General features: G+C 34.2%; 1 pseudogene; it reads right to left on the bottom strand.

The window, feature by feature from the left end:
* Nucleotides 1–802: 802 nt before the first annotated feature.
* LOC134726266 (glyoxalase domain-containing protein 5-like) lies at nucleotides 803–9,799 on the bottom strand (annotated as a pseudogene).
* Between the last annotated feature and the right edge of the window lie 1,861 nt (nucleotides 9,800–11,660).

The following is an 11,660-nucleotide window of genomic DNA, read 5'->3' as shown; positions in this document are numbered from 1 at the left end:
TTTTTTCTATGATGTCTATTTGTTTTGCTGCCACATTGTTGTCAAAAAAATGGAATTCAACTAATATGACTGCCATGCAAGGTAGAGGTTTAGCTAACTATTCGTTGTTATCCACTCGTTTGATGCGTTTGAGCTTTTGATTTTGCCATTTGATTAGGCACTTTCCTTTTTGATTTTTCTTCGGAAACAAGGAAATTGACTTTGATTTTGCAGAACAGACTTCTATATTCATTTCTTCATTTTTGTCAATAACTTGGGACTTGCTCGAATAAATAGTCCTTACTACAAAACAGTCAGAAGAGTTAAACATAAATCTCGTACATAGAAACTAGTTGGGCTTAATAAATTATTTAGGACCAACTTCCCCTGGATTTTATCCACATAAGTGTAATTCAAAAAAACCTTCAATCTTTTTTCTAAATTGGTAGGGTCAATTTCTTTTCAATTAGTTTCCTTTACATGGTCCAAATTAAAAAGAGGATGAAACCTAATAAATTGTTAACCCCAGAATTCCAGTCACGTGTATTGCGCAATTATATACCACAGATATACACATGATTGTGTTATGGGTTGCAAATCAAGGAAATCACAAAAGGATAAATCACATTCAAGTATTTGTAGATATATACAGGCCTAATTAAGCAATACAATTTACTGCAACCTGTGTCGAAATGATATCAATGATACAACACACCAAGGTCAATAATAAGTCAACAATACTTTATTAGTCTACATCGTGGTCTTATATATACGTAGCATTTTCTTTACAATTGAACGACTTCCTTTCTGAATGATGTACACGTCTTTGTTCACTCGTAATTAGAAAGCTCAATCAAGTTGTTGTCCGGGTCTCTTATGTACACAGACTGTATTGGTCCCTGGGCACCCGTCCGTTCCACCGGTCCTTCTACAATGTCCACATTACAACTCTGGAATACGATATTATGTTTTTTGCATGTTGACTCTTTCGGCTAAACGAACTATTTAATTTTTTTACCATATATATTTGTTTGTGTTGAAAGAGTTTTGAAAAAAAAATAAAGAAAAACAACCCAAATGACAGTCAAACAATGGTTCACTAAATATTATATTTTTATTTTCGATTTACCAAAATAATACAAAAAACTCAGATGTTCCGATATGATGTGCCAGCACCAAATTCAAATACCATCTCTCAAAGCGGATAAAGCATTTTTTTAAACCTAAAATGAAACCAAAAAAGGGGCCCTTTAACTTAGATTATACATTCCAAGGCATTAATTACAAACATGATCTTCGTTTGTCGTATTGATAAGCTGTGTTCATCCAGAAATCAACCCTTTCGACACAAACTTAAACGTAATTTTTGAGTCTGAATTAATTAATAGCTGGCAATAACATAGAAATAATCACCTTTAAATGTTTAATAACAAGGTCTAAACTTTGTTTTGTTATAAAACAAATATCTGCAGAGCCTGGGGTAGGAGCATGCACTTTAGGTTCAAACTCTTTACCATATTCGTGAATGTTTATCTTCTGGTTTCCAAATGTATAGCTTTCCTATTGCCCTGGAAAAAAGGATGGGGTGTTCTAGTATTACAATAGATTGTAATGAGAATTCCATTACCTCATTTTCTAAGCTTAAATAAAACCCTTTTGAACCATTCTTGTATCATTAAAATTTCCGATATGTTATCATTATACATAACCTTACTACATGTATATAGTAGCCACAAATGAAAAAGAATAGACATTCACCTCATGTTTTTTCTTACAATCAACAAAAATAATCCGTTTCCCCGCGGTATTTTAGTGCGCGAAGGCAAGCTATTCCACGGTGATTGTTTTAACGAAAATTTGAATACATGGTATTTTGCACTTAGTCCATTCAAATATCTTAAAATATGTAAGAAAAAAATATACCTTCATGTGCTGAAGTAGAGATACATGGAATTAAAATTTAGACATTTATCCAAAAAGTCTGTTTCTTTGACATGTCTATCCTTTAGACTGACAGACTTTTCTTTTTTGTTCGAAAGACAAATCCATGTGGATTTTTGTAAAGATTTGAAACATCTTCTTTTAAAATTATCTTTAAATTTGTATATCAATTATTTGGATATGATTCATTTTAATTATATTTTCATGATTTAAAAAAATAACGGCATTTTTTGCTGTTTTTATATCTTCAGAAAGCTCGAGGGTACAAAAATTTCAGCAAAAATAAAAAAAAAATGTATCTATCGTTGAAAAGGCTCATAATTATCTCCCTTTGGTGCAAAAATTACGTTTTTGGCATCAAAATTGAATTATTTTTTTTAACTCATCGGTGACCTATTTTTCTTATTATTTTTTTTCCATTAAGTATATGACAAGGTTCATTTATAGAAAAATATAGCGAAATCCTATATTTATAAAAAATGATTTACCGTACACCCGCGATATTTGTCGGTGCGTTCTTCATATCAACTGGAACAAATAATCTTCATACAAAATCATACCAAAGGTCAATCTAAAACAAAAAGATCCATGTACTCGTTTTCAAAATAATGATTGAAATCTCTCGAAAAATGCATCCAGATATGTCACAGTTAGGCGTCGCGAAAAATATCATTTTACGTTATTAACGTCATTATCTCACCTATCATTGTATGGTATGCCCTTTTAAAACAGTTAAACTACTGTAGAATGTTCTATTTGTAAAAATATTCCTTGTTTTAATTTTGGCGCGATTTTGCATGTAGAATAAATAATTTTTATCTGGTGTTAACTACGGTTGCATCGGTATTTGGTTGCAATCCTACTACTTTGATGTTCTCTCATTAAATAATTACATCTTGACTTACATCTAGAACTTGACAAGGAGAGTCGGTTGAAAACAAAACTTTACGACAAAAGAAATGATTTCAGCTTCCCAATTGGGAATTTTCCATTTCTATGAAGCAAAATTACAGCAGCGCCTGCATATGGAGTATACATCTCCCAATTGATACGATAATAATTACCAAGAGAACTAAATGGTGAAGTTGAAATCATCCCTTCAAAAATTGTACGCACGCCATCACGAGTTGGTTGACCGTTAATGAATAACCATTGCACAGATAATATCGGATATGGTCCTTATGTTGCAACTAAAATCCCCTTCCCTTTTCACGAATGTGACCTACCTAATTATACTATTTACCGGGTTTATAATAACATGAGCAACACGACGGGTGCCACATGTGGAAAAGGATCTGCTTACCCTTCCGAAGCACATGAGATCACCCCGAGTTTTTGGTGGTGTTCGTGTTGCTTAGTCTTTAGTTTTCTATGTTGTGTCTTGGGTACTATTATTTGTCTTTTTGTCTTTTTCTTTGTTAGCTTGTCAGTTTGTTTTCGATCTACGAGTTTGACTGTGCCTCTAGTATCTTTTGCCCCTCTATTAGTGGGAGATATTATGGACATAATTGTGCAAATTGTGATACAAGCATAAAATTTGGTATAAAGGTGGACTAAATGATAATTTGAAAGAAATCAGGTGCTGGCCATCAAAAAATTTCATTTTTTCAAGATGGCCACCGATCATTTGGCAAATGGCGTCATATCCAGTTGGCTACATTTCGTAAATCCTTGAAAACTGTGTTATAGGTATAATCCAATGTAAGTTTGTATTAAACATTAATTACAGTTCCTAAAGTACGAAAAAACAACACATAAATGACAAAAAAGAGTGACTTCCGGTTCAAAAATGGCGGCAAATTTTTTGAAAATGTATTGTTTTTTATAATTTCCATCAACTTAACAAGTGATATCACATTCTTTGTTAAGATTAAATGCCTAGTTTTGTTAGAAAGACAAGTTGGTTGTCTTATAATTATCTGACAGTAGCCAATAAAAAAAACGTACAAGGAAGGACAGAACGGTAGCATTTACAGTCACCAACACAGCTGGATTTTTCGCCTCCTCATTTTAAAAGTTCCCGACAGGAAGATGCAATTTTAACGGCAGCCGTAGAAGTCCTTTTTGGTTTCCAACTGTCATCGATTTTTTTTCTTTCATCCAACCCCAGTGTTCATGAATTGGTACATAAATCAGGCTGAGCCCAAACTTGTCCTCCTTGATACGCTGCTCTTTGGATGTGCCCCGGAAAAAAAAACTCTTGTATGCGGAACTACATCACAATGCCGCTGCTTCCTGGGTAAAAATTTACATCATGCCTTGTTAACAGCAAATGGTGATGTTGTTCTGTTATACATGATGCAAACAAATGCTTCTATTATGTCCATGTATGTGTCCTTATACTTCGTCCGTTACATGTTGAAATACTTCCCATGGCATCCAAACTGACCTATTCCCTTTCCCACGAAAATCCGACAAAGTGTCACATCCACTAAATGTATGAATGAAAGGAAGAGTAGCTACACGAGGACCAAACGCATTTGATATATATCGTACAGGAAACCATCAAAAGTCTACATTCCTGCCAAAACCTATCAACAGTTTGTTCCACCATATTTTTGGAGTGCTGCAATTCTTAATACTAGTACATCTGTGTGGGTGCTACCTAAAATTACCGTCTTACAACAATTTTCATAATCATGCCGAACATGGACAAACATTCGTATATCTGCTTCTCCATGCTTACAAAGGGTAGCTGGAAAGCATCCTTATTAGTTTCTAAAGAAGCATTTCTGTCGGCAAGACACATGAAAAATTTCGTTTCGTTGTTACTTCATAGAGAAAACTACTCCAGAACCAACTTTTGTCTTGTCACACCTAGCCTTTAAATCATTCATTTAGTAAACATCTAACACAATATCTACTCTTGAATACTTATCGATGCAAGATTTTATTTAAGGCAGTATGACACATTTGCAAAATCATCCAATATTGTTGCCCAACAAGGTGGCCTGGAATTAACCATTGCTGCCCCATCAACGATAAATGCGTCAGAATTTGGATCAGCAAATTGCAAAATGTTTCAAGTTTATCCATTTGCACCGATTTAATACCACTGTTTAAACTGACATCCTAAGGAGCAGTTTGTCTTTATGGATTAAGAAATATTCCAAATCAATTTGATCACTGCGATAAAGAAATAAAAGTCTCGAAAAGATATCGCAATCACTTGTAAGGTTCTCTAGCTTTGTTTTCTTGAAAAAAAACCTTTACAGTTTTATTTTTCCGACATAATAGGAAGTTGTTCATTTTGATCTGGTTATAAGAAACAGGTTCTTCTTCGTTTTGCATTTGCTTCAAACTTTCTTTGTATTATTTGCCTTTGATCTTTTTAAAGAAATCCTTTTTTGTTCATTAAGTCGTTCATCTGTTATAGAATGCCTCAAACCACTAGATCTTGCAAATTCATCTGATAGTCTACTGACTTCTGGTCCAGCTACCATAAATACGTCTAAATGGGGTCTTCGGTTAAACCTATGACAACACATCGCCCAATACAACTGCATTATTTTGGTTTTTTTTTGCCTGATCAATTGTGCTATAAGAAAAATATTTTCTGGTCTTACGTACAGTGAAATTATCATTTTCAAAACCAATTGCCACCTGTGGGTAATGTAAGAGAAGGGAAGCCATATCTCGGAGAAGGTCGGTAACGATCGAGAATATGTTACACGATCAAGACCTATATAAATACGGTATCATGCTTTATATGGACTGTTTCTACAAAATCTGACACATGAAATGAGCATACTACCAAATTCACAAGAAGTTCTTATTTTATAATTGATTGCCAGGACTTAAACTGTGGTCGAGATGTCTATATTTTCTTACATCAGTCTACCAAATCATTGAACGTCACAGAGTCATGACATGCTTATAATTTCAGTGTTTAGCGTTCTTAAGATGATACATACCATTCAAGCTAAAACATATAGAATTATATGATGCGCGTGTCTAGTCATAGGTACATTTGAACATACGTACAAAGAATATGCCGTTCTAGGCGTATTGAATATATCACCCAGAATTTTATAACAAGTCATTTCAATGTGCAATCCACCTCACCTGACGATAAACTTATCTTCTCCGTACATATCAGGTCATTCCCATTGAATAACCATTACCAAAAGTGGCTGATCTGCCGTTACTATTGATGTTTCTCTCGTATTAACCACATTTTTCGTCTTATCCATCAAATACCTGATCATCGCAACTGAATGGGCTTGTTTTTAAACAGTGGCATCATAGATTATACACCTACTTGAACAGCTCTACAAGAGCCTTGCTTTTAGAGTAATTTGATGAACTACGATTTATACCAGTTTGCCCTGGTAGTGCATACAAATCACTCATTATGTCTATAAATAGTTTGCGCATGCGCAAAATTGTTAAATCATGTGTGTCATAACCTTGAAAAATGTTATTAAACCAAATCATAATATCATTGAACATCCCAAATCACTTATTTTATAGTAAATAGTTAAAATGTTTTTTAATGAATTTTGTTATTATTTTCGCGCATGTGCAAATCCTGTATATGTCAAATACTCATGTCTGGTGAATTATTCACATGTAAGGAAGGTAGCTACCAAACCTGACAGCTGTTTTGCACTAAAAGAAGTTAAACTCAAAGTTTTAAGAAAAAAATCAGTATTTTCAAACTAAAAAAACAGCCATTTTAGAAAACGGCGGTGGCCATCTTGAAAATATGATTTGTTTTTAATGGCCAGCAGTTGTTTCTTAGAAATTATATAAAAAGGATGCTTTGTGGTAATTTTCATGCTTGTATCATCATTTGCACAATTCCCTCGATTTTGCCTGCTAATATCTTCCACTATATTTGAAGCAAGAACCGAAGCGTGTATTGTCATCAATAACTTTTGATGGCAGATGGATGTTATATTGCGTATTTACCTTTATTATCATTGATTTTATAGACTTTATCTCTCGACTTTATATCTTCAGTCGATGTCTTCAATTCTCAAGTGCTGAACTATTTACATATCCATACTAACCTTTTCAAATCTTTCGTTTATATAATGATTTTCGAATGCCTTTACTTACTTTCAATGTATAGAAGACCAGTCAGCATAGTTCCAAAATATAAATTAATGTGTACAAGTTTAGAAACAGGTAAAATATGCGAGGAGTACAAATTAAATCCTGTTTTGAGACAATATACGGTTGTTCTCTTTGTACTGTTACAGTAGCTCTCCAAAATGCTCAAAATATAACTTTTTAAGCATACGGCGTTTAGTTGTTATCAAAGGTACCAGGATTAAAATTTAGTACACCAGACGCGCGTTTGACTACATAAGACTCATCAGTGACGCTCAGATCAAAATAGTTTAACTTCAGTGGACCTGCAATCTTTGACTCTGATATAGACAAAACTCTACCGAACACATCATTGACGTCATTAGCCAGGCGTCAAACAGTCAGTGACTATAAAATTCGTACGGGTTCCGCGGAACCCGGTGTCTCGCCTACTGTTGCGGTAAATTGCAGGCTCAACAAAAATGAGGGGAAAAAATCAATAAAAATATTCCGCTTGATACTATCTTTTCATTGTACGAAGCTTCTGTCCAAGTTTGGTAAAAATACAGGATAGTTTATGAATCTAATAAATGTTTTAAAAACTTGACTGCAGACTGGATGTTAACTGGAAGAAAAACTAAGTCCATTTATAAGTAAAATACAGATACACAGGTACAAAATATTAACAAAATTTCCTTCTAGATACAAGCTTTTGATCATAAACAAGCTTCTGTCCGAGTTTGGTACAAATTAACTAGAGGCTCTAAAGAGCCTGTGTCGCTCACCTTGGTCTATGTTAATATTAAATATTGTACACAAATGAATTCATGACAAAATTGTGTTTTGGTGATGGTGATGTGTTTGAAGATCTTACTTTACTAAACATTTTTGCTGCTTACAATTATCTCTATCTATAACAGTAGTTTCTGTGGAAAATGTTAGTGAAAATCTACAAATTTTGTGAAAATTGTTAAAAAATGACTATGAAGGGCAATAACTCCTCAGGGGGTCAATTGACTATTTTGGTCATGTTGACTCATTTTTAGTTCTTACTTTACTGTACATTATTGCTGTTTACAGTTTATCTCTATCTTTAATAATATTCAAGATAATAACAAAAAAACAGCAAAATTTCCTCAAAACTACCAATTTAGGGGCAGCAACCTAACAACCGATGATCCAATTCATCTGAAAATTCCAGGGCAGATAGATCTTGACCTGATCAACAATTTCACCTCTGTCAGATTTGCTCTTAATGCTTTGTTTTTTGGGTTATAAGCCAAAAACTGCATTTTACCCCCATGTTCTATTTTTAGCCATGGCCGCCATCTTGGTTGGTTGGCCGAGTTACCGGACACAATTTTTTTACTAGATACCCCAAAGATGATTGTGGCCAAGTTTCAATTAATTTGGCCCTGTAGTTTCAGAGGAGAAGATTTTTCTAAAAGATAACTAAGATTTAAAAAAAATGGTTAAAAATTGACCTTAAAGGGCAATAACTCCTACAGTGGTGAACTGAACATTTTGGTCGTGTTGAATTATTTGTAGATCTTACTTTGCTGAACATTATTGCTGTTTACAGTTTTTCTCTATCTATAATAATATTCAAGATAATAACCAAAAACAGCAAAATTTCCTTAAAATTACCGATTCAGGGGCAGCAACCTAACAACGGAATGTCAGATTCATCTGAAAATCTATAGGCAGATAGATCTAAACCTGATAAACAATTTTACCCATTGTCAGATTTGCTCTAAATGCTTTGGTTTTTGAGTTATAAGCCAAAAACTGCATTTTACCCCTATGTTCTATTTTTAGCCATGACGGCCATCTTGGTTGGTTGGCAGGGTCACCGGACACAATTTTCAAACTAGAAACCTCTAAGTTTGGTTAAATTTGGCCCAGTAGTTTCAGAGGAGAAGATTTTTGTAAAAGTTAACGCCGGACGCAGGACGACGACGGACGACGACGACGGACGACGACAGACGACGGACGCCAAGTGATGAGAAAAGCTCACTTGGCCCTTCGGGCCAGGTGAGCTAAAAATAGTATAAGAAAGTTATCAAAATTTTAAAAACTTTAACCACAGAGTGAATGGGTTGTTTCCTGGCAGAAAATCTAAGTCCATTTAAAGTAAAATACGGAAAAATGGATTTATCGTTTTACAAAATTTACTTCTGGATACTATCTTCTGATCATAAACAAGCTTCTGTCCAAGTTTGGTAGAAATCCAGGATAGTTTAAGAAAGTTATTAAAATTTTTAAAAATTTAACCACAGAGTGAATGTAATGTTTCCCTGCAGAAAAACTAATTCCATTTATAAGTAAAATACGGAAAAAATGGAATTTTATTTTTACAAAATTTACTTCTGGATACTATCTTATGATCATAAACAAGCTTCTGTCCAAGTCTGGTAAAAATCCAGTATGCATGGTTTAAGAAAGTTATTAAAATTTCAAAAACTTTAACCACAGAGTGAATATTTGTGGACGCCGCCGCCGCCGACGACGACGATACCGACGACGACGGAATGTAGGATCGCTTAGTCTCGCTTTTTCGACTAAACTCGAAGGATCGACAAAAAACCAAAGTGTACAGCATGTATAGGGTCAGTGCACTTTGAAGACACACAAATCAAAGTTGTTTCTAAAAATATATGTTTGAAAGACTTTTGGTTGTATGGATACTATGTAATAGAGTTATAGTTGCTGTCAATTTACTAACCTTGAATGTGTTTACTTCCATCCCAAGCACCCCTGAGTAAAATTCAACTGTTTTGATAGAATCTTTCACTGTGATAACCAAGTGGTCGATATGGTCTATCTTGAAACGTCCTGCCATTCTGGGTATACAATATAAAATAGAAATTCATGTACTTAATAACATATTTGTAATAACATCTGTGTGTTAATTTGCAATTGTTACAAGAATTGTATGTTCTTGTTTATCAAGACAATAAGATTGAGGTCACCGAAACAGGTATTAAAAAATTAATTCTGAATTATTAAAACAATTACATAATATGTGCCTAACTTCCGTTTACTAATACCACATAAGTCCTTGATATCAGCATGTAGTTTTTATTTTTCGATCTAATATTTCCGACATTACTTCTAACATCAGTTACTAGTATTAGGGCTGCAGTTGGCTTTGTGAATAATTGGAGAAACTGATAGAACACAGACCCGTGTCCACGAATGGCTAACGAGTATCTCTTGTTCGAAATTCATAAATCGATTGAGAAAAAACAAATCCGGGTTACAAACTTAAACTGAGGGAAACACATCAAATATAAGAGGAGAACTACGACACAACAGAAACACTAAAATGTAACACGCACAGAAACGAACTATAATATAACCATGGCATTTTCCCGACTCGGTCCATGACATTTTAAGCGAAAAATGATGGGTTGAACCTGGTTTTGTGGCTAGCCAAACCTCCCGCTTTTATGGCAATGTTAAATATATCATTAAAATGACAACATAACATGACAGAACTACAATACAAATAAATGGGAGAACATATAGGACAGAGAAAACCACGAATAATAGCCATCATAAGGTACCAGGTTAATAATTTAAAACGCCAGACGTGCGTTTCGTCTACACAAGACTAACCAGTGGCGATCAGATCAAACAATTTCGAAAGCCAAAACAAGTTCAAAGTTGAAGAGCATTGAGGACCAAAAAACTTGTGCCTAATACGTTAAGGTTTTCTACCTGGGATAAGAACATCCTTATTATTTAGAATAATTAGTACTTTTGCAAACAGTATTTCTGCATCTAAGGTGAAGTAAATCATTAGATAAAGAGTGTTTGAATGTGTTTTGTGAAATGAAGATAACAACCTCCAACACTTCATGACACTTTTAAGTCAACCAACACTGTTAACTACTGTTATAACAAATAAAGGGACTGAAATGTCCATCATCATATCAAGTTCATCTCCAAAAATAATATCAGATACAAAAACGCATCTGGATCCAGCTTACAACAATGCTGAAATGTTACCGCATGACATACCAGGTAGCCACCAGACACTCATAACTAGAACCAACACATGTCCACCTATTGGAAAGTGACTAGATTAATATTAACTTAAATAACATAAACAATTATTAAACAGCAAAGATACTTCACAGCTATAAAAAAAAAAAAAAAAAAAAGAAGAAGCCAACTGGGAAGGATCTCAGAAACAAATTTATTTTAGGATTCGAATCAGTAAAATTGCGCACTCAGTTACTGTAAAAGTAAAACTGGACACAATTTCAAATGGCCATTTAAACCCGCACTGACCGACATAAGATAAAATAAAATAGGAAAGCACAACGACGATGACAACGGAGATCAAAAGACTCATCAGGAAAAGACTGCGCTTTTACAAGAAAGGCAAAAAAAGCAAGAACCATCACATGAAGAGGCTTCAAATAAACTCATCATAGATACCAGGACTAAATGACATCAGAAGCTTGATAAAAGACAAATTACGCAATAACTACGCAAATCAAGAAAACAGGACCCACTGGGAATAAGTACTTTTAAGAACAATGGAGTATCAGCTGAAACGACAGAACAAAGCTGAAATACTGAATAACCAGTTTACATCAGTTTTTTACAACGGAAAACACCAACAATATACCAACTACAGGAGACTTACCCTTCAAACTAATGAAAGACATCAAAATTGAAGAAAAGGAGTA

The sequence above is a fragment of the Mytilus trossulus genome, chromosome 7, assembly GCF_036588685.1.
Source record: "Mytilus trossulus isolate FHL-02 chromosome 7, PNRI_Mtr1.1.1.hap1, whole genome shotgun sequence".
NCBI lineage: Eukaryota > Metazoa > Mollusca > Bivalvia > Mytilida > Mytilidae > Mytilus > Mytilus trossulus.
Note: the sequence above shows the minus strand (reverse complement) of the source record. Positions and strands in the feature narration are given on the sequence as shown.